Consider the following 23,421-nt stretch of genomic DNA (forward strand, 5'->3'; position numbering starts at 1 on the left):
GTAAGGCCTTGAAGTAGAAAGTTTCTACAGCAAGTTCAGGCTTCAGTGCAAGCTGCCCTGTCATTTGGCATTTATGACCCACAGACATACTCTTTGGGACATATCTGTGCTGGCGAGATGCTGAATGAAACATCTAGTAACCCCCATACAAGAACCATAGTGCAGACCTTGAGGACTTTGGAGTGGGGTCGCATACTCTTTGCCCTCTTTGTCTGACAACTATACTCCATTTGAAAGGCAGCCCCTAGCTTGCTACTGGGTACTAAGAGAAAGGGAATGCATGACTGTAGGACACCAAGTACCTCTGCGATCTAAATGTCCTGTTATGTATTTGTTATTTAATTTACCAAGTTATAAAAATGGGACATTTTCAGCAGCCAATGAATTACAAAGTGGAAATGATATGCAGTCCAACACTAGCAGGTCTTGAATGCATGTGTAAACTATACAAAATGGTCCTGCTCTTTTTGTTTATCAGTGCCTATTCTTGCTGCCTCACTGTCCCTCTCATCCTACTTACGACCTCATAGAAAGTACTGTAAGATTGATTAGGGGAAAAGAAAATATCTGGATTATGAGTGAATAGGTGCAGTGTTCTATAACCAGAAGAAATGGAGAAAAGGGAAAGACGGTGAGTATGGTGTATCTTTCCAGTGGGTTGGTTGTTCACATTACATAGGATAGAGATGGCTCATGATGCTTGACACCGATTCATAGGTGATGTTATATGCTGGCTGGTAAGTTAAGGACTTAAAAAAAAATAGGTGTCCAGACTTGAGAGTGAAGTTGATGACTATCTTGGCACAGAGTGTAATGATATTCATGTTCTACATAAATGCCCACTAGAGGATATATCCACAACATTGGACACTCGTAATAATTAGAAGCACAAGATCTATTGTTTGATGTCAGTCTGCCTCTTTCCCCAGGCACTTTGGTGTTTGCTCAGTGTGCTCATGTACAATGAGGCCCTGATGATAGTCATGGAGCTTATACATAGCTCAATAGCCTCTTATTTCCCTCACCAAAGCTTAACTACATATCATCATTGTTGAGTACAAATCCTGCTAATAAGAGAAACCAATTTCCAAGGAAACCAGCTAACTACCAGATGGCTGATTGCTTATATCGGACCCTTCATCAAAGAGGGAATAAGAAGTTGATGTCACACAGATGGAAATATATTCCGGCATCAAATTTCTATCCCATACCTTTATCAGCACCTCCCTTAATTGGTTAACAGAATATATTATGATTTGCCAGGTATTCCACACAAAATCACCTTAAACTAGTAAACTCCTTTTGTGCCACATAAAGTGTGAAAATAAGCTCACTAAATTCAGCATTCTTATAACACGTGTCCTCATAACCAATAAAAAGCTGGCTGGATAGAAAAGTATAAAAATGTTAAAGTTGATTTTTTTTCTTAATGTTACAATTTTCTTTTTTGACCATCTATAATTTAACTGAGATAAAAACTCTAAAATATATGTTATTTTTGGAGTTTTCTCACACTCTTTACCCATTGTTTTTACTGTTGTCTTATATATTTTTTAAAAATATATTTTATTGATTTTTTAAAGAGAGGAAGGGAGAGGGATAGAGAGTTAGAAACATCGATGAGAGAGAAACATTGATCAGCTGCCTCCTGCACATCCCCTACTGGGGATGTGCGCGCAACCAAGGTACATACCCTTGACTGGAATTGAACCTGGGACCCTTCAGTTCGCAGGCTGACGCTCTATCCACTGAGCCAAACCAGTCAGGGCTGTTGTCTTATATTAAGAGGAAAAAAATAGTATTATATGTTTCAAGAAGAAGTATGATTTCAAGAAGTATGACTGAATTGATATAATCTTACAATAATATGGTAGCTGTTGGGACTTGGCATAGGGACTAATGAATTTCTTAGGTTTTTTTAATTTTTATTGTTTGATTTTTTTAAAGAGGGAGGGGGAGAGAGAGAGAGAGACCTGTTGTTTCACTTATGTATACTTATGTATTCATTAGAGGCCCAGTGCACAAATTTATGCATGGGTGAGGTCTGGCCAGCCGGGCCCCAATTGAGGCCCAATCAGGGCCAGGCCGGCTGGGGCTACAGGCCACAGGTGATTTTTTGGTGGGCCCTGCCCCCAATTGGGGGTGGCTAACTGGGGGCCAGGCCGGCCATGGGGAGGGGCTATGGGCAATGGGCCAGCTGGCCCTGCCCCTGAATGGGATGGGGGCAGCCGATAGAGGGTCAGTGGCGGGGGTAGGGGCCAAGGGAGGTTGGCCGGCTAGTCCCACTCCCGATTGGTGTGTGGGGGGTGATCAGGGGCAGAGCTGGCTGGTGAGAGGGGCCACAGAGGGTTTGGCTAGCCACCCCACCCTTGATCGGCTGGGGCCAGCTGGGGGGAGGGGCTTCAGGAGATTGGCTGGCCGGCCCCATCCCCCCCCCCCATCTGGCTGGTTCGCTTGCTGCGTGGGTGTCATAGCAACCGGTCATTCCAGTCATTATGGTGTTATGGTCGCTGCCTTTTTCTATATATAGATTGGTTGTTTCTTATATATGACCTAACCAAGGATCAAACCTTCAACCTTGGCATATGGGGATGATGCTCTAACCAACTTAGCTACCTGGCCAGTGCAGGACTAATGTTTTTCAATAGAACAAGGAGTAAAAGTGAATTCTAAGGAGAAAAAATGCTGAATAATTACCTTTTACCAGGTTAACCTTCACATTTTCCTATCCTCCAGAAAATAATTTATAAATTTCATCAGTGAGCTCCCTTGCTCTTTTAATACCAATTGCATTCAGTCACTAAGCCAGAGGCACTGATAGGAGTGGTAGAGGGCACATGTAAGCGTTCTGAGACGTTTGGAGTATACTGCATATATCTTGACCCACTGGTGGTTCCAAAAGTATAGACATATGTAACCTTTAATTAGGCTGAACTTAATATTTGTGTACATCACTGTATGTAAATTCCAATTCACTTTAAATCAATATAAAATATGCATATTATAAACATTCCACTGAATAGTAAACTATTTAGTTTACCTCGAGTTCAAAAACAAGATAAAGAAGTCCTCCACTATCACCACCTTTACTCAACATTGTACAACATCTAGAAAAGTCCTCCCTATTTCAAATGCAAGAAAAATAATGCACATGGTTTGGGGGGGGGAATTAAAAACAAAGATCCTGCCCTGGCAAGGTAGCACAATTGGTTAGAGCTTCGTCCCAATAAGCCAAAGTTGCGGGTTTAGTGATCCCAGGTCAGGGCTCAACCAATAAATGCAAAAGTAAGTAGAACAAAAAATCTATCTCTATCTCTCTCTATCTCTCCCCGCCTTTCTTTCTCTATAAAATCAATCAATAAAATTGTGTAAACAGAAAAATTTTATTAAAAATAAAATTTTTAAAATAAATGTAACAAGGTCTCTAGATTCAAAGGCAATATGTAAATAAGTGAATATGTCTATGTAGTAACAGATAAAATTACAAACTTATGTTTTCTTAAAAATTAAACCATTTATATTACCATCAAGAATGATTGAAAATCAAAGAAACTAAAAGTCGTAAAAGACATACACAGAAACAATTAAAGAACATTTTTGAGAGATATTAAAGGTGGCCTGCCTAACTAAATGGAGCTTTATAAATTACAATATGTAGAAGTGTAGATGCCAATTATCTCCAAATTGATTTATAAATTAAAGGAAATCCCAGAATGTGTATGTTTGTGTGTATAAAGTAATAAACTGCTTCTTAAATACATATAAGACTGAAAAGGGTCAAAAATAAACAAGACAAATCTCTAGAAGAAAAATAAAGTGGAGAAATTTTATTACCAGATGTCAAAACTTCTTATGAAACTATATCAATTAAGGCCATGTGGTGTTGGTGCAAGACAGATTAATAAATCAGAGGAATAAAATAGAGAATACAGGAAAAAAAAGTCTGTGCATAGTCACTTGATTTATATCAGAGATGACTCTGTAATATAGTGTGAAGAAATATATTTAATAATTAATTCTGTCAATAGGATAACCATATAGGAAAATATTTAATCTTAACAAATACCTCACACCATATGCAAAAATCAATTCCAAAAAGATTGTAACTTTAAATGTAATAGATAAATCAATAAAAACTTCTGGATGAAGATATGTTAGAATATCTTAAGCTTGAGATGGCAAAGATTGCTTATACTAGACATAAAAACATAAACCATGAAATAAAAGAATGATAGATGACATACATTAAAATTTAAAATATCTATTTATCAAAAAACATCATTACAGAAAGTGAAAACGTAAAATAAAAAGTATAGTGAATATATATCATGTATCCAGAATATATGAAGGACTATTATGAACCAATAAATGAAAGACAGCACAATAAGAAAAGACCTGAATGAGCAATTTATAAAATAGGATATTCGTGACTGATAAATGAAAAAGTGCTCAATTTCATTAGTCCTCAACACATTGAAATTGAAACTGCAATGAGTTATCACTACCCACTTGCCAAATGGCTAAAATAAATTTTTTTAAAAATAAGTAACTATCAAGTGTTAATGGAAACTCTCATATACTACTATTGGAAGTGTGAACTGGTACTGCAACTCTAGGTAAACTGTAGATATTTGCAAACAATATATCCGGTAAGGAGCTAATATTCAAAATATATAAATAACTCATTCAACTTGACATTAAAAATTAACAATGGGCAGAAAACCTGAATAAAATTTTCTCCAAGAAGACATACAGATAGGAAACAAACATGAAAAGATGTTCAACATCACTAATCATCAGGAAATAAAAATCATCCCAGTGAGATATTGCCTCACACTGTCATGTGTGAGAATGGCTATTATCATAAAATCAATAAATAGTATGTTTTAGAGAGAACGGAGAAAAAGGGACCCATTGTGCACTGTTGGTTGGTTTGTAAATTGGGGCAGTGACTATAGAAAACATCAGAAAATTAAAAATAGAACTACCATATCACCCAGAAATTCCACTTGTAGGTATTTATCTAAAAATAAAAAACAAACAAAAAAAACTAATTCAAAAATATATATGCACCACTGTGTTCATTATAGCATATATATATATATGCCTAAGTGACCATTCGACTGGTAGCTATGACGCACACTGACCACCAGGGGGGAACGCTCAATGCACAGGCATGGAAACATGGAACAGACTAATGAATCTCAGAGGGAAGTGGGTAAGGGTTAGGGCAGGAAGAGATTAACCAAATATATTATATGCATACGAGAAGCCTGGTGCACAGATTCGTGCACCGGTGGGGTCCCTCAGCCTGGCCTGTGGGGATCAGGCCAAAACTGGCTCTCCAACATCCCCCAAGGGGTCCCGGATTGCAAGAGGGCACAGGCCAGGACAAGGGACCTCACTGGTGCACAAATCCATGCACCAGGCCTCTAGTTATTTAGAATAGCCAAGATATGAAAGCAAATTTGGTGTCTATCGATAGATAGATAATAAAGATGTGGTGTGGAATATTACTTAGCCATAAAAGAGAATAAAATCTTGCCATTTGGGACAACGTGAATGGGCCTTAGTATTATTGCTAAGTGAAATAAGTCTGACAGAGGAAGACAAATATAATTTATGTTAAAGGTGGAATCTAAAAGTATTAAAACACACACACACACACACAAATAAACAGATTAAAACTGGAACAGACTCATAGATACAGAGCACAAACTTGCCAGAGAAGAGAGCTAGGTGACCAGGTGAAAACGGTGAAGGGTGAAAGGAGGTACAAACTTCTAGTTATAAAATAAATAACTCATGGAGATGTAACGTAGAGCACAGAGAAAATAATAAGTAATATCCTAATAACTTTGTATGGTGACATGTTTACTAGACTTATTGTGGTGAACATATTGTAAGGTATGTAAATGTTGAATCAATACATTGTATTTTTTAAACTAACATAATATTGTATATCAACTATATTTAATAAAAGATAAATTTTTGAAGTATCGTGGTGATATCTGGCGTATTCCTAAGAATGCAATGATGGCTTAACAGTTAAAAACAAATTTATTGATTAAAGCAAGGGAACAAAAAATTACTTCAAAAAATATATAAATCATTTTATTACATTTAATATCTAATAATGATAACAGCTGCTAACTAATTATAAATTAGCCTAATATAATTATCTACATGAGTTATCATTGCTAATGGAGACATGGGTTTTTTTTGGTTAATCCTCACTTTTTTTTAAATCCTTACCAAAGGATATTTTTCCATTTATTTTTAGAGAGAGTGGAAGGGTGGGGGAAAGACAGAGAGAAAGAGAAAAATAGATGTGAGAGAGAGACATCAATTGGCTGCCTTCTGCTCATCACAACCAGGGCCAGGGATGGAGCCTGCAACCAAGGTATATGTCCTGGAGTGGAATCAAACCCGGGACCCTTCAGTCTGCAGGCAGACACTCTATTCACTGAGTTGAACCAGCTAGGGCATGATTTCTTCTCTTCAATATTATGTTAAAGGTCCGATTTATGAGGTGAGAAAATATAAATAATAGAAAGACATAGTCATTATTTAAAATGATGGAATTGTTAACATTTAAAGGCTAAAATTCATGAGAAGAAAACAGGCAGTGAAATCTGACTTTTCACTCCCCAAGGAAGTGAAACAAACAAGAAATAAACAAATGAGATTATAACAAACTAAAAAGTATTTGCACAACAAGGAAAACCATCAACAAAACAAAAGGACAAGCTACTGAACGGGAGAAGGTATTCACACATTTGATAAGGGGTTAATATCCAAAATTTATTAAGAACTGATATAGTTCAACACACACACATAAAAATCCCCCAAACAATCCAATTGAAAAACAGGCAGAGGACATGAATAGACACTTCTCCAAAGAGGACATACATATAGATAGCCAATAGACATATCAAAGGAAGCTCAACATCACTAATCATCAGAGAAAGCAAATTAAAACCACAATGAGCTATCACCTCACGCCTGTCAGAACGGCTATCATCAATACATCAAAAAAGTGTTGGTGAGGATGCACTATTGATGGGAATGCAGATGGGTTCAGCCACTATGGAAAACAATATGATGTTCCTCAAAAAATTAAATATATTTAACTTTATAAAAAGTCATTCTACATTTTCCTTATTTTTCACAATCAACTGGCACTAAAGCCTCAGTCTGGTGTCACTTCTTATTCGTCACTTTAGCACCTGTCAGTTCATAGTTGGTATTAAATTTTCAGTTCATAGTTGGTATTAAATTTATTAAGGTACCCTTCTCTCTCTTCCATTAAATAGAACTTCCCTTGGGGGGGGAAAGCATTTTTATTATTCATCGTTGTCTTACTCTTGGTACCCAGCCAGCTCCTAGCACATGTTTCACATACAGTCAATGTTCACTAATAAACTGCTGAAGACTATGCTATGCATGCCGCCCAGGAGCAATTGCTCTTATCTCATTTTACTTTTTTAAGTTCAGTGCAGAGTTAAGAGGGAAATAGGTGAGAGTAAAATTAGGGCAAACCAAGATTTTTTTTACCCACAATGTTTAAATATTTACTGTAGGAACCACCAAGTAGCTCAGCAATAATACAACCTTAAAACAAATGATGTCTCATTTCACCAGTTATCTTTGCTTTATGAATCCAGTGATAACCTGGGGGGTGATTTGAAGGCCATTCCTAATTACATAGCTTTCCTTTTTAAAGGCATCTCTATTTTTCTATCTTAAACAACTTAACAGCTCTGGGTAGACAATAATAAGTTTCTGAGTTATAAATTTAAGCTGAAAGCATTGGTGAGCAATTTGCATTTAAGATGCATTTGCTAAAATTATCAGGCCGGGTTATAATAGACTGTGGCTGAAGTGCCAGCTGTTGAACACTTTGAAAAGTTACTTTAACTGGAAATGATTTAAAAAATAAGCAGCATTCTTTCTGGAATAATAATGTTAGCTGAGGATACACTTACTAGTTGACCTGTCATCATAGATATAATTCCTATAAGACTAAGTGGGGCTTTCAGCAGCAGAGGGAAAGGCCAGAGGCACAGCACACGTCAAGGGGTGGTGTTCTGGTCCCAGCAATCTCAGCTCCCAAACTATGGGCAACTCTCTAGTTTAGCAAAGAATTTGTCTCAGGAGTGGTGATTCTTAAGGCAGCTGACCTCTGGGGCTGCAACAAACTAAGAGACAATCTGATTCTCTTCTGAGCAAGTTGGGACTTTTATCAGGAGTCAGTTTTACATATTTTGAGAACACTCTCTAGCTCCATTTCGAACAATTTAATTGCTTCCCACAGGCGTATATTTAAAGCAAGAGATTCAATACAAGCAGACTCCGCACCAGCTCCAAAGAAATATTCTTATATAATCAATTGAATTAATCTCACTTGACTGCTCAATTACTGCCAATACACTTATTAAATCATCACTTCAAGGTAATTAGTTTTATAATTATATGACATAGTAAAATTAATCACCTGGAAGCATTACAGAGTGGATTTTTCTTTTCCCTTTTGCCAGACACAAAATGTGGTTTGAAAACATCATGTTTCCTCCTGTCCTCCCTTAGTATGTATTCTTACCATCCCTTCTCCCACCCGCCTGTGCAGCCCCATTGTGCCCCCTCAGTATAGCCATGTAGGCATTGTGCTGTCTGGTTCCTTCAGCTCCGTGCTTCCTCAGGTCCTCTCTAATGCTCGTCACTGGCCAACGCTTCAAGCAGTTGACTTGTACTCATCAGTCTTGCCTCAGCCCTAAAGGGGCTTCTTCAGATAAATCATCCCCAACCTCCAAGATTAGGTTAGGCGCTTCTGATACATGAAAATTCTGTCACTTTAATTACAAGATAATTTCTGTTTCTCTCATGGGATCACCAGCTCCATACTTACAAGAGCTCTGTCCTGGCTGCTTTTAGATCTGTGCTCAACAACTGCCACAAAGGTGCTGGGAACAGGCCTGTGCTTTGCTGCAGAAATGGCATCTGGAATATGATAGCAGCAATAGACATTCCAGACTGGTCCTTCAAGCCAGTCTCCTTTGGGTTTTATATGCCCATCACTGTGGAGCAATGACCAAGATAGCAGCAGCCCCAACGTTTCTTAGGCAACTAACCTTAAAACCAATGGTTTATAGAGAACTTTTTTGACAAGCCCATACACCCAGCTATTTCACTGGGGAAAAAACAGCAAAGTAATTCTTACCAAATTCTCATTTGTGGATAAAAACATATGTGTTTCCAGGGAATTTAGGAGATATTTGTAGAGGCAGAGTCTTTTAAAGTCTATGTGTTATTATAAGAGTAAGAGATAGTAGCAGTGAGCATGGAGGTTTGGGGAAATTCAGGCAAAGGTGATCTCCTCTGGTGTACTTATCTGCTCAGGTTGTCACAACAAAATATCACAATCACAAACTAGGGGCCATAAAAAACAGAAATTTATTTTCTCACAGTTCTGTGGCTGGAAGTCCAAGATCAAGGTATTGACAGATCTGGTTTATCCTGAGACAGATCTGGTATATCCCTTCCCCTTGGCTTACAGATGGCCGTTTTCTCAGTGTGTCCTTGCATGGCCTTTCCTCTGAGCACAGGCATCCCACCTGTCTCTTCCTTATGGAAGGACACTAGTCATAATGATTTAGGGCAGTGGTTCTCAACCTTCTGGCCCTTTAAATACAGTTCCTCATGTTGTGACCCAACCATAAAATTATTTTCATTGCTACTTCAAAATTGTAATGTTGCTACTGTTATGAATCGTAATGTAAATATCTGATATGCAGGATGGTCTTAGGCGACCCCTGTGAAAGGGTCGTTTGACCGCCAAAGGGGTCGCGACCCACAGGTTGAGAACCGCTGATTTAGGGCCTCGTACTTATGACCTCATTTAAACTTAGTTATCTCCTTATAGGTCTTGTCACCAAATACAGTCACAGTGCCAACAGATAAATTGGGGGGAATTCAGGACATAACATTTAGTAAAGTCCAGAACACAGGTTTCATGGATATGTGCTCTTTCAAAGAGTAATCTTTAATTTGTACTTATGCATGTATATATAATAGATAATATACATAAAATTATTATATACTATTTATATGCATAATTATGTGTAGAATAAGTATTAGCCATTCTGATTGGGATTAGACATTCTGAAAAAGATCTAAAAATAAAGTTTGTATTTTGCAGTTATGATTACACAGTCAACTCATCTCCAATAGATAGCAGTGTATGGTTATTTTAGGAAAGATCTAGATCTTAAGCAGAAATAATATTCCTCATGAAATAGCCTTACAGAAATATACACACACATAGATAAATTCTGCTCTATATCACTCATTGCATTTGAAGGAATAAAAGCTCATTGCCAGCTTCTGCTATAAGACAGCTCTCATGGTCTCTGCATATGAGAATTGAGACCTTATGAACCATTGACATGGCCCTGTATTGTGCATTCTAACATTTAGTGCTATGAAAAAAAGAATCATTATTTAGCATATACTTATCTAAAATAGTTTATATACTGACAAGATTGTCTTTCTTTTTCTTAATCTGTGATTTATGATCCAATGTATTTGTTTTGAAAACCATAATATGGAGCCCACTGTATCCACAGGAAGGTAAGAAAGCTCAACCTGGGTGAAGAAATTAACTATGTGACAAGGCTGTTGTCTTTTCCAACAGGAAAAGCTCTAATCCTCTATTTAATATAATCAGTGGAGGAAGTCTCTGAACTGTTTGAATTGAAATGAAAAACCATAATGATGACATTTACAACATCTGTCACATTAGAATTGCTTGGTCTATATATAGCTCTCTCTCTCTCTGGAATAATAGTGATTTATACAAATTGCTTCTCACTGCAATTTGTATCAGTGTAAAGATGCCACCAGATATACAGAGGACTTGATTTGCTTCAAACTAAATGTCTGTTTAATTGTATTTGCCACTAAGTGAAAATCCTATCCTCTGGCATATCTGTCTAGATATAATGCTTAATTTATTCTGTGGTTTTATAACTTCAGCCTTTTTCACGTGTTAGATACTTGAAAACATAACTTCCTCTTTCTTTCTGCAAATCCATGTATGTTTATGTATATGTCACAAATCTGGTGATTATCATTTTATTGCTCCAGAAACTTCATTGCCTAGGTTTATATTATTTCCCCCTTGCAGAAGGAAAAAAAATAAAGAAAGAAAATATTCTGGCTACTATTAAACTTTAGGGATGTTCCCAATGCAGGGGTAGGGGGAAATCATGCCTACCAAAAGGTACTTGGTGACTAAAACATTTTGTCCTGTTGAAAAATGCCACTGGCATCTAGTAGATAGAGGCTGGGGATACCACTAAACATCCTACCAGTCACAGAACAGTCCGGTACAACACAGTATCCTGTCCAAAATGTCCACAGTGCCAAGGTTGATAAATCTTGAACTACAGAATGGTTTCCGTGGTGCAATGGAGTTACATTGCCAACAAATGTCTACACAGAACCAGACATTTCTGTTAAAAGTAAGCAACTTGAAAACCATCTAAACAAGTTATACAGGCTAATATAATGTAGATGAATTTCTAAGAAATTCAATCACTAGTTGTGATTTGGAACACTTTGGACTTCTGAAGTCTTTTTGGCTCTTCCTATTCTGCCCCCTAAGTGTGAGGCAGAGCTCAGCGGGCACCTTCCTTTCCCCACAGATCCTCTTCTCTTTGAAGAAGAGCAAGAAGGTCCGGGAACGCATGCTCAATCACGACTTTGGACCTCTGCTGTTCAGCTTTCTGTGTCTTTGTTTTCCATGACAGGCACTGTCTTAGCTCCTCCTTTACCTCAATGACCCCTTTTTCTCTGTCCTTTTCGCTGAAGTTTTTCCTCCCACTCCTTCCATGTAGGCATCACCCAGTGCTCTAACACAGAATCTATCTTTTCTTGTAAATTTGCTCATTTGACAATCTCATTTACTTTCTGGTTTTAACAAGGATTTCTAGGTGATTATTAAATTTATAATTTATAACCCAGTCTCTTTTCTGAATTATAGATGTTTTCCTGGGCACTGGCTGTTTTGCATAACTTAGCTGCTTCCTTTAAAGGCACTTCCAGCCCTACCTGGTTTTGCTCAGTGGTTAGAGTGCCAGCCTGAGGACCGATGGGTCCCGGGTTTGATTCTGGTCAAGGGGCATGTACCTTGGTTGCAGGCTCCTCCCTGCCTAGGGCCCTGGTTGGGGCACATGCAGGAGGCAACCAATCGATGCATTTCTCTCAAATAGGTATTTCTTTCTGTCTGTCCCTCTCTCTTCCATTCTCTCTAAAAAATCAATAGGAAAAAAGCCTTGCATGAGGATCAACAAAAATACATAAGGGCACTTCTAGGCTCCTCCAAGTTCACCACCTCCATTTCGCATAGTCAGTGCTAAATTATACAAATTGGACTTCGTGTAGTTATTTTCCTTCTCCATGGAGTCAGTCCTATATTTAAAAATTATCATCTTTCAAAAGTAGATTCCTTGTATTACTGCACTGCCAAAATGCTCAGTGCACATGCTACATCTTATGCATTAAAAGTCCTTGTCCTGACAGTAAGACCCTCTTTAATCTGCCCCTAACCAATCCTTTCTGCTTTAACAATGTGTACAACCAAAGGGCCTCCCCTCTCCAGCCAAACTAACCTGATCCTTGGTCTTCTCTCCTGTACTTATCGCCACCATTTCTTCAGTGCTTCCCTGGTGGAATGGCCCTTTGTGTCTTTGTCTAATTGTCCATATTCAATAAACTGCATATTGCTTACTGAAGGGCGTAGATTGTTTTACGTGTTTTTCTTCTAACACCAAACATAAGGTGCTGCACATCATTCACTGTTCAGTCAATGTGCCACATTTAAACTGCAGTCTACCTCTTGTCCTACATCTTTAACTGCTGACAGCACATTTCATCTTATCTCGAATTTTACTTATATTTAAAATTGAACTCATCTTCCCCTGATCACAAGATTACTCCTCATTTACAATTCCTTATTTTTGTCAAGGTAAGACATTTTTTCTTATTAGCCAAGTTAAAAAATGAAAAATATCCTTAGTCATTACTTTTATACTTCCCTTTCCTTCTCTTTTTAAGGCCATCAAATGCCTTTGATTCTTTCATTGAACAATTTGCACCTGCATTTTATAATGACCCCTTCCACAGTGTTTTTGCTATTCATTTCCTTTATTTATTTAACACTTAAAGTAATAGCTCACATGTTTTGAATGCTTCTTATGTAATAGGTACTACCTAAATACTTTATTATCAGTAATTTATTAAATCCTTACAGCAACCTTATTATCACGAGACCCAGAGAGATAAAAGTGGTGAGCCAGATGCACGCCCAGGCAGCCTGACACTGAGGATGAGACTCTTAAAACACTTACATGCACTTCTTCCCATTCTCAGATTTACCTTCAACTATTACCAGGTTAATTACATCACTTTCTATGATTAAAAAGTCCCCATTTTCCATGGAAGAAAAAACATTTCTTAGAATTCCAGACCATGCTCACTTACTCCCGATGGCACTGATCCACGCTTGTCTATGGCAAGACTGCTTCTCTCCATCAGACCGCTCCCTACACTGCTTCCGGCACGCTCCTCCCTTCACATCCCTGCCTCTATCCCTTGCTCAGGCTCCTCTCCCAGCTTTCTCTGCTCCCCAAAACATCCTTATCCATTAACTCAGAAGCCGCAAACTGATCTGGCCTCTCCAGCAGTGGTTTCATGGTGTTTTAAAAGAAGATATATGAAAATTAGAATGAAAGTTGACCATACACAAAAGTCAACTCAAAAATGAATTAAAGACTTAAAGGTAAGGCTTAAAATCATAAAATTCCTAGAATAAAATATAAGAGCTCCTTAACACTGGCCCTGGTGATGAATTTTTGGATTTAACACCATAAGCATTAGCAGTAAAAGCAAAAATGAACAAGTGGATCTACATCAAACTGAAAAGCTTCTGCCCAGCAAAGGAAGCCACTAACAAAATGAAGACAATCTACCAAATGGGATTAAAGTTTGCACGTTATATCTGATAAAGGGTTAATATCCAAAATAATGACTCACACCACCCAATAAAAAATAAAGAATCCAATTTAAAAATGATCAGAGGATCCGAACAAACATTCTTCCAAAGACGCATACATATGGCCAACAGGTACATGAGAAGGTGTTCAACATCAGTAGTCATAAGAAAAATGAAAATTAAAATCACAGGGAGATATTGCCTCACACCTGTTAGAATGGCTATTATAAAAAGTTGAGAACTAAGTGTTGGAGAATATATGGAGCAAAGGGAACCCTTGTTCACTGTTGGTGGGAATATAATTTGTTGCAGCCACTATGGAGAACAGTATGAAGGCTCCTCAAGAAATAATAATAGAATTACTATATGATATAGCAATTTTACTTTTGGGTATTTATCTGAAGAAAATTAAAACACAAAAAGATATATGCACCCCCATGTTCACTGCAGCATCATTTATAATAGCCAAGACACATAAACAAACTAAGTGTGCATCAGTTGACAAAGAAAATGTGAATGGAATATTATTCAGCCATATAAAGAAGGAAATCCTGACATTTGCAACAACATGGATGAACCTTGAGGGTATTATGCTAAATGAAATAAGTCAAGCAGAGAAAAAAAATACCAGATGATCTCACTTATATGTGGAATCTGAAAACATAAAACAATGAAATCACAGACACAGAGAACAGATTGGTGGTGGCCAGAAGTGGGGAGTGGGGGTGGGGGCGTGTGCAGAATGGGTGAAGGTGGTCAAAAGGTACAAACTTCCAATTATAAAATAAAAATTAATAAAAATTAGGAGGTTTCACAAACAGATTCAGATTTCTGGTTCTCAGAAAAAATGGAATGATCTGGCATACTGAGCCTGCATGTTATCTCACAGTAACTGTCAGGAGCTGAGTAATGGCCTCTGCATTTAGATGGAGCAGACCCTTCCATTCCCTACTGCCTCCCTAAGACTGAGACTAGGGTAATAGTCACCAATTTGTGTTAGTTTTGCTTGTTAGTTATATTGCCTATAATACTGATATTAGAGAAAAATAAAATAATTATATTAAAATTTCTTTGAAAAGTTGGAAAAGGTTAATAGATGGATTTTTATAATTAAGAAAATGAAGAAAGATATACTTCATAAAGCCAGTAAAAAATCATTCTTTTGTGTTTATTAATCAATAAATGCTTGCTAGTGAAATGAATGAAAATAAGTTTGTGTTAATATGTAGGGATCTAAATATCCATAAAATTCACCGTGTTCCAGGCAGTTTTAATGTTTCTACATTTAATACTCAACTAATCTCAAGAGGTAGGTGGGTTATCACCATGTAAGAGATAAGGCAACTGAGGCTCAGAGAAGACAGGTTGCCCACAGTCACATGGTCATGTAGCTATTTAGGTGTACAGCCAGGATTCAATTCTGATGCACCTGGTGAAAAATCTGACTTTCCCACAAAACGTACTGCATTATTTAGTACACAGTTTGATTATCTATTTTAATGGTTAATGCAGGGATCTAATATTGTTACTAATTATCGAGTCTGTGATGTGCCAACTCAAACTCACTAAAAGAGCCTTTAGCTCACATCTTTTCTCAGCTTCTCTTTCAATGCGGTTACATTGGTTGCTTGAAATAAACCATGGAGGGATATTTATACCACAGAAATCTGAAGATGCTAAAAGTTAGAGCTGTTTTGGTGGTTGTTTTGTGTGTTTGGGGTGGGGGGGAGGGTGGATGATAACTAGTTCCAAAACATTTACCAGCACACTCTTTTTAATGAATATTCTAATCTGGTCATTCAAACTTTAACCCAAAGGAGTTTTTATTCTTCATTTCTGGGAAAACCTCTCCCAATATTAAGAATCTAAAAGACTGAATAGCATACTGATTCGGAAAAAGCTTGTGGTTGGTCAGTTCTTATTTTACATCCCTGTCCTGCTACTAGTTACCTAACCTCAGGCAAGTTACTTCCTGTCTGTAAGCTTCAGCTTCTTCACCTACAATTCACCAATATGTTAATGAAGTTAGGTAAGGTTCAGGTGGCCAGAGAACAGAGGCAGGTATCTTGCTCTCAATCTTTCAGAGGCAGGACAGGAATTGGTGGGTAGAAAATATTTTAACCATCAAAACTATAATAAAATTGTCAAAATAGAAAAAAAATTAAACTAATAAATTATTAAACATAATTTATGGTTTTATTTTATCTGTATGAGTGAAAATACTACAAAATTTCCATCAGAGTATTTTAGGCCCCTTTCTTCTCCAAAATCTTAGTTATGTTCTGCTCAAGATACTTAGTCCAAAAAACTATTCAGAGCAGGGATGGGGAACCTTTTTTCTGCCAAGGGCCATTGGGTATTTATAACATCATTTGTGGGCCATACAAAATCATCAACTTAAAAATTAGCCTGCTGTAGTTGGTCAAACATTTCATTAACTCACCCATAATCCTTTGGCAGGGCCAGACCAAATGATTTTGTGGGCTTTATAAGGCCCTCAGGCCAGACGTTCCCTAACCCTGATTTAGAGCATGAAATGGAATAATATCTGCAAGACTCCTAGTTCTGTGCTTGGTACACAGAAAGGTAAAATAATGAGATAATGTTAGCTATTTCTATTAACCCTGTGGTGAGCACACTTTCTACTACTTATGAAAAAAAACACACACAAAAAAAAAACAAAAACCCACAAATTTATGTTTTTAATGTTTACTACAAAGCAGCGAGAAAAATGTGAGCAAAAAGACTCCAGAATGGCATTTGTTGACAGAAGCCACCAAAGAGAGAACACTTAGCTGCAGAGAAAGTACGGTGGGCCCCGCAGACACAAAGGTGAGGCTTGACCATGATATTTTGCACTGACTGTCAAGGCAAGTATGACGGGAAATAAGCAGAACAACACCAATCTCATGAGTTTACAATCTATATTACACTAGAGCTCAAACTCCTGGAGCCCCGTGTCAGTGCCTTATACTCTGCTAAGAATCCAGAACCTTGCTATATCTGATATAAACATTTAATGTCTATATAACATGTGATAGGCAAGGTTCCATAGGTAGTGAGATTAATTAAGAGACACTGTGTCCTCTATTTGAAGGACCACTGGGCCTGCGTGGGTGTTACCGTGGATGAGATTTGAAAGCTTTGGGATTCTGGGTAAGGGTTTTGCCCAAACAGAAGGCAGGAGAAGCTTCTGAATAAGAAGGGGTTGGAACAGAGGGGAGCGATGTGGCTGCCGGAGGGAAAATGGAAGGCTGCTGAAGGAAGACCAAGTGGTTTGAAATTGCATAGAGACATTCCCTGCTTTATGTGCAAAGTGATCATGTCTTTCCTCAGGCAAAGCTTCACTGACCTGGGCATTATTCAGCAAATCTTTCAAGGTTGGATAGTTAGGATTGCAGGTGGGGGGTGGGGTGGGGGGCGAGGGAGTTTACCAAATGCTAAGCTTTGCTTGCACATGAGCACCAGACAAAGTGAAGGCTACAAAGGTCCACATGTTACAGTAGACCCAGACCGTTTGTCTTTGCTGTCACTGTTGTGTTTTATGTGCCAGGAAGCTGCTATTTGTAATCATGAATCGGGCTGGGTGGCCACTTCCTATTTATTGACTGTGTGTCAAGAACCCTGATAACTGCTGGAAGTAGAATAGTTTTAACTCACTGTGGCAGATACTGCAAATTGCCACCCAATATCCCTTCTCTATTTCTTCCATAAAAACAGAACTCAATCTTTATTTAGAGTTACAATATAATCAACTTTCCACTACTTTTTACAGCTTTCCTTTCAAGAAAGTGTGGGCATGTGAATATATTACTGAGCATAAGACGTATGCAGGAGTCTTATATGGACTTTAAGAAAAATTGCTTAAGGGGAGTTGACTTAATTCCATAGCCTCTCTGCCTTCCTTCAACTTTCTTATTGCCTGATTGAAGTTAAGATGGCTTAAAACCCAAAATATCATCTTTGTCCATGAAGCAACCTTGAAAATAGAAGGAGGTAAAGATATTTGAACATAAAACTAGAAGAAGTTAGGTTTATAATTCATCAAATTATCATATATATGATTTATATATATATACAATTATATATACACATACACACATGTACATATATACACATATACATACACATACACACATTTATGTACTGGTCAGAGTTCTTTGGAGAGAGCTTTTGTTACAAAATGGTAAGTAGGACTTTCTACTTTTTATCTGTTGTTTTATATTTTCTCTTTGTTTTTCTTTTTCATTAATCCTCACCTGAGGATATTTTTTCCACTAATTTTTTAAGGGAGGGGGGAGAGACACAGAGAAACATCGATGTGAGAGAGACACATCTATTGGTTGCTTCCTACAATCTCCCCATCCAGGTCTTGGGACCAAGCCTGCAACCAAGGTACATGCCCTTAACCAGAATCAAACCCATGACCCTTCATTCTGCAGGCTAACACTCTAACCACTGAGCAAACTGGTTAGGGCTTAGATTTTCTCTTTTATAAAGCCATACTAATCTTATATTTTCCGTTTCTCTAATTTCCAGTTCTTTTACTTCGAAATCCCATGGCTTTCCTTTTTTATTTTTCAATCCTCACCCAAAGATATGTTTTGTTTTGTTTTATAGAAAGAAAAAAAGGGGAAGGAGGGAGGGAAGGGGAAGGAAGAGGGAGAGAGAATGAGAGAGAGAAACATAAAATTGAGAGAGAAACATTTGTGTAGAATTAAATCCAAAGTTCTATTTCCCTTTGTCCGGTCATAGAAGTGTAGCTGGGGCTTCAGCGGAGCTAGAATCAGGGCCAGTGTCCTGAGATTCCTTTCCATGTTGGAGCAGAGTTCATCCCAGCACCAGGCTAGCATAGTTTGAATTCCCCACTACAGTCCATCAGTCCACTGCATGTAGGGACTGCAAGGCCACATGACTATGGAGGAAACATGGGTAAATGCAAGGAAGCAGGAACAAGCGAGCTCCATGAGCCAAGAGTCAAGCGCAACAAGAGAGGGAATTCTGTGTGTGTGTGTGTATGTGTGTGTGTTTGTTATTGTTGTTGTTGTTTTTTTTTGGGGGGGTACATATCCTCCAATTTTCATGAATTTATAGTGGCCCTACTCATGCTAGCCCACCATCTGTCCCCAGGTTTGACTGACAGGCAAGTACCTTTCCAATGTCACTCCCACTTCACTGGGCATGCATCTATCTCCCCTTTGTTAGACCCTTTCCCACAGTGATCTGCAGGGAATGGGCTAATTATTCCCTGGAGACTGTGAAATTGCAGCTTCCTGGTGAAGCTGCCCAAATGACATGCCTATAATGTCTGGCTTCCCTTTGCTCCTTTCCTATTTTAATAACTAGCAAATTACAACAGTTTCACCACAGTTACTGAACTTTTTAAAAATATACAGAGGAGGCAAATGAACAGTTAGCAGGCAAAAAAAATGACTAATCACATCAGTGAACTGGATATATATACTAGAGGCCCAGTACACGAATTCGTGCACCACTGGGGTCCCTCGTCCTGGCCTGCAGGATCGGGCCGAAACCTGCTCTCCAACATCCACCTGGGGTCCTGGATTGTGAGAGGGTGCAGGCCAGGCCGAGGGACCCCACAGGTGAAGGATCAGGGCCAGAGAGAGACATGGGAGGTTGGCCAGCTGGGGAGGGACTGCAGGAGGGCCCCAGGGTGTGTCCAGTCCATCACACTCAGTCCCAATAGGTCAGACCCCAGCAGCAAACTAACCTACCAGTCAGAGTGTCTGCCCCCTGGTGGTCAGTGCACATCATAGTGACTGGTCAACTGGACAACTGTCTGGCCCCTGGTGGTCAGTGCACATCATAGTGAGCATATCATTAGCATATTACACTTTGATTGAACGGACAATCCAACAACCAGACACTTAGCATATTAGGCTTTTATTACATAGGATGCATAGCCACACATGTACTAGTATAGACACACATACATGAGATGTACTGGTAAGTGTTCTTTAGAGAGAGCTTTGTTACAAAATAGTAAGAACACCTATTACTGGCAGAGAAAAAAAAAAGGCACTCTTGGTACATCTTTGATCCCAATGATTTTCATAGCATATATTTGCTGATTTGAAATACCAATGTGAGTGCATAGGTATAAAGTGTAAACATTTTATTCTATACCAGATTTAAAGCAAATTTTCCCATCTCTTACACTTATAGGAAACATAATGTGAGGTACTGTAAGTGCTTGCTCACTTTAAAATTATTTCTCTAATTCTTCATTGAACTTGATATTAGAGCTTCCCCTCACATCTTCTACCTGTAGTCTTCTCCCAGTTTTAAATACAGATTGAAATAGCCATTCGCCATCTCTACAGTGATTTAAGTAATAAATCAATCTTGTCATAAAATAGTCTGTTTAGGTAAATCCGGTGGGGAAATAACAGTGCCTGCAAATTATTTTATAACTTATTTATAACTTCAAATTCCTTTACAGGTTTTAAAGATAATTCATGGTTTATTACCTCAGGGTCATTTCATGACAGCAAATGTGGTTTTCTTGACATAAAAATGCCACACAGTGAATGAATATAAAGCAGGTGCCTCAACAAAAAGAAATACAGTTCAGTTCCGACAGCCTTGTGTTCTGAAGGGAAAACGGGCAAGAAAGCAAACTGAACTGACAGGGTGATGTAAGCTGTAGGTGGGCGGCTGTTACTTTATTCATTTAGCAAAAGTTTGTGACCCCTCACAATACCTGTAACAGTTTAGTTGTGTGAAGTGCTTGGCTTCTGCCCTTCAAAAGGTATTTTTCAAAAGATTTCTGGAAATATGTTAGCACCACCAAGTTATCCTGTTGTGACACCTGGAACTCGCTAAAGCAGGTGGTGAAAATGCCAGGAGAGGAGAGGACATGAGGAAGCTTTGTAGTGTCAGTTAAATATGGAAAGAAAAGAAGACAAAAAGAGCGATAATCCCCAATCCTGCCTGCGTGAGCCTGTCACTCTCCTATGAATAGATTTCTGGGGGCATCACCATGCCCTGGAGGTCTCTTTGTCATCTTCCTTCCTATAATCATCACCTAAATCGCTCCCTTAATAAGGCACATGGAAAAGGACCATGCCATCATGTACATTCTCATGGTCAAGAGAAAGCACAAAATTTTCTTTCAGCCGAGGCACATGCCAGGATGTGGGAGCCACAAGAAATCATAACAAACATTTGTTAATGAATCAGTGTGTGCCAAGCACTGCTCTAAGCCCTCTATACACATCATACCTTTTATCCTCTCAGAAACATTAGCCCCTTCACTTTATAGATTGAGTGCACCAGGGCAGAGAGAAATTAAGTTCCTCGCACAGTGGGTGGCTGAGTTAGAATGTGAATCTATCCTATATTATATGATTCCAGAACTCTCCCCTGAACAGTTACCAATATTGATTTAAGAAAAATCCAAACCCATCTTAGCCATGGCTTCCAAAATGCTGACCTGGAAACCGCCTGTTAGAAGCCAATCTGTTCAGCCCTCCTCCTCGGTCACTTTATCTCCAGCAAGTGCTGCAAAGCTGAGTGCTCCTTTAAATGAGGGACCCTGAAAGGGCACAGACTTCTCAGCAGCGGAGAGGCCTGGGGGTTCTGCTTGGTATTTTTAGAAGTGCCCTCCTGAGAAAGCTGATCCTCTCCAGGCCTACAGGACAATGAGAACTGTCAAGTTGAAGACACAGTGTGTTATTCTCCCCCTTGACTCTGTCGCATTTGCATTTCCTTATCACAGTGCCCAGGCAGCTACTGATCTGATTATTAAGCAGGTGCTTTGCCCTGCAGCTGCTGTCCATGCAGGTGCTCTAATCTCTCCTAGCCAGTTCCGCTTTGTCATTTTGGGGGGATGACTGGAGTGATGCCAAGTCACCCCAGGTCACTGTGCTCTTTGTCTTCTGCCTCCGGTTTCTTCCCTGTTACCCACATAAGCTTCTAATATTATCACTTTCACCCACCCCTAGAAGTCTTGCCTCCAGATGCATTTTGTGCCTAAGTCTGTGAAAGCATCTGAAGGTGTAGCCCTCTTCCTTCTGTACCCTCCAAGCTCTAGGCCCCAGGAACAAAACCAAAACTTGCCCAAAACAAAACTGTCTGGCATTCATAGTCTTCAGCAGTCTCTCTGGACGTAGCTTCCAAAATCACTCTGGAGCAGGGGCGGGGGGTTGGGGGGGGGGATGGGAGAAGGATGCAAGAGCAAAATTATCATAGAATCACTGCTTCCTCTCCCACTGTTTGTCTCATCAAATGTAGAAAGTGCTACAGCAATCTACTCAATAGGCCATAGAGATTACCAGTAGACTCTCATATACTAGAAGGGATCCCACTTAATGTATCTCTAGGTTACTTGTTTTAAGTAAACAGGCTGCTAAATTCAATCAGATAACACTATAATTTAGTCAAGTAACTGACTGGCCTGTTTCTTTATGGCCTGGTATTAGGGGATGAAAACTATTTTTCACAGTAGTTGACGGGCTGAGCCTGGGGACCAGGTGCCCAAATGCTTTCATTTTAGGTTGTATTCAGGTGAAATGGCCCAAATTTTAGCCCAAATAATGAGCTGTGATCTTAATTAAGGAGTATTATGATTATACCTTAAGTCCCAAAAGGAGAGGAAGCTCTCCCGACAGCCTGGGGTGACTTGGGAAGGACACAGGAGGAAGTGTTCCCCCAGAGCACTCTGGTTATCCAATTTGTTGCTGTTTTGTGTTGAGGGCCAAATTGATAGGAGAGAGACTTCTTTTGGATATGGCCTTTGTGTTGAAGCAGGAGTTTCTTCTATTTGGAATTTAAGTGGACCACTGCATTGGATGCTAAAAACCAGCGTAGTAAGTGAGTGGTTAGCAATAATTAAATTATGTGCCTTGATGGCACTGCTAAACTGAGTCAACCTTGGACGATGACCAGCAATAGCTATGTTAAAATACAAGGCTATTATCAAAAGGGAAGAGATGTTCGTTTCTAGCGATCCTGTCTATATGCCAGGGTTTCAGGAGGCAATGGGCACCAGCCCCATGCTCAGTGGTATTTTTTTTAAACAATGAAATAGACTGAGAATTGTATATTATTTTCTTACCCAAAGGAATAAATACGAATATGAAGGAGAGTGTTTAGTCCTTTGGATTACTTTCAAGAAAGAGCTATCCAACTGAGAGGCAGGAATAATATGGAGTGAATGTGTTTTGTATCTGTGAATTTTCATATTCAAAGCAACCCAGAAGCCATGAAATTTCCTTCCATGAAATGTTGCAAGCTGCATTTATACTTGAGCAATGAAATGGCTTATCTTCAGAAATGCTTGTGAGCTGAGATTCTGAATATGGGCCTGTAAGAATATGTCACAAAGAGGCCTGTCTCTAAATGCT

The sequence above is a fragment of the Myotis brandtii genome, unplaced genomic scaffold (genome assembly GCF_000412655.1).
Source record: "Myotis brandtii unplaced genomic scaffold, ASM41265v1 scaffold243, whole genome shotgun sequence".
Classification (NCBI taxonomy): Eukaryota; Metazoa; Chordata; class Mammalia; order Chiroptera; family Vespertilionidae; genus Myotis; species Myotis brandtii.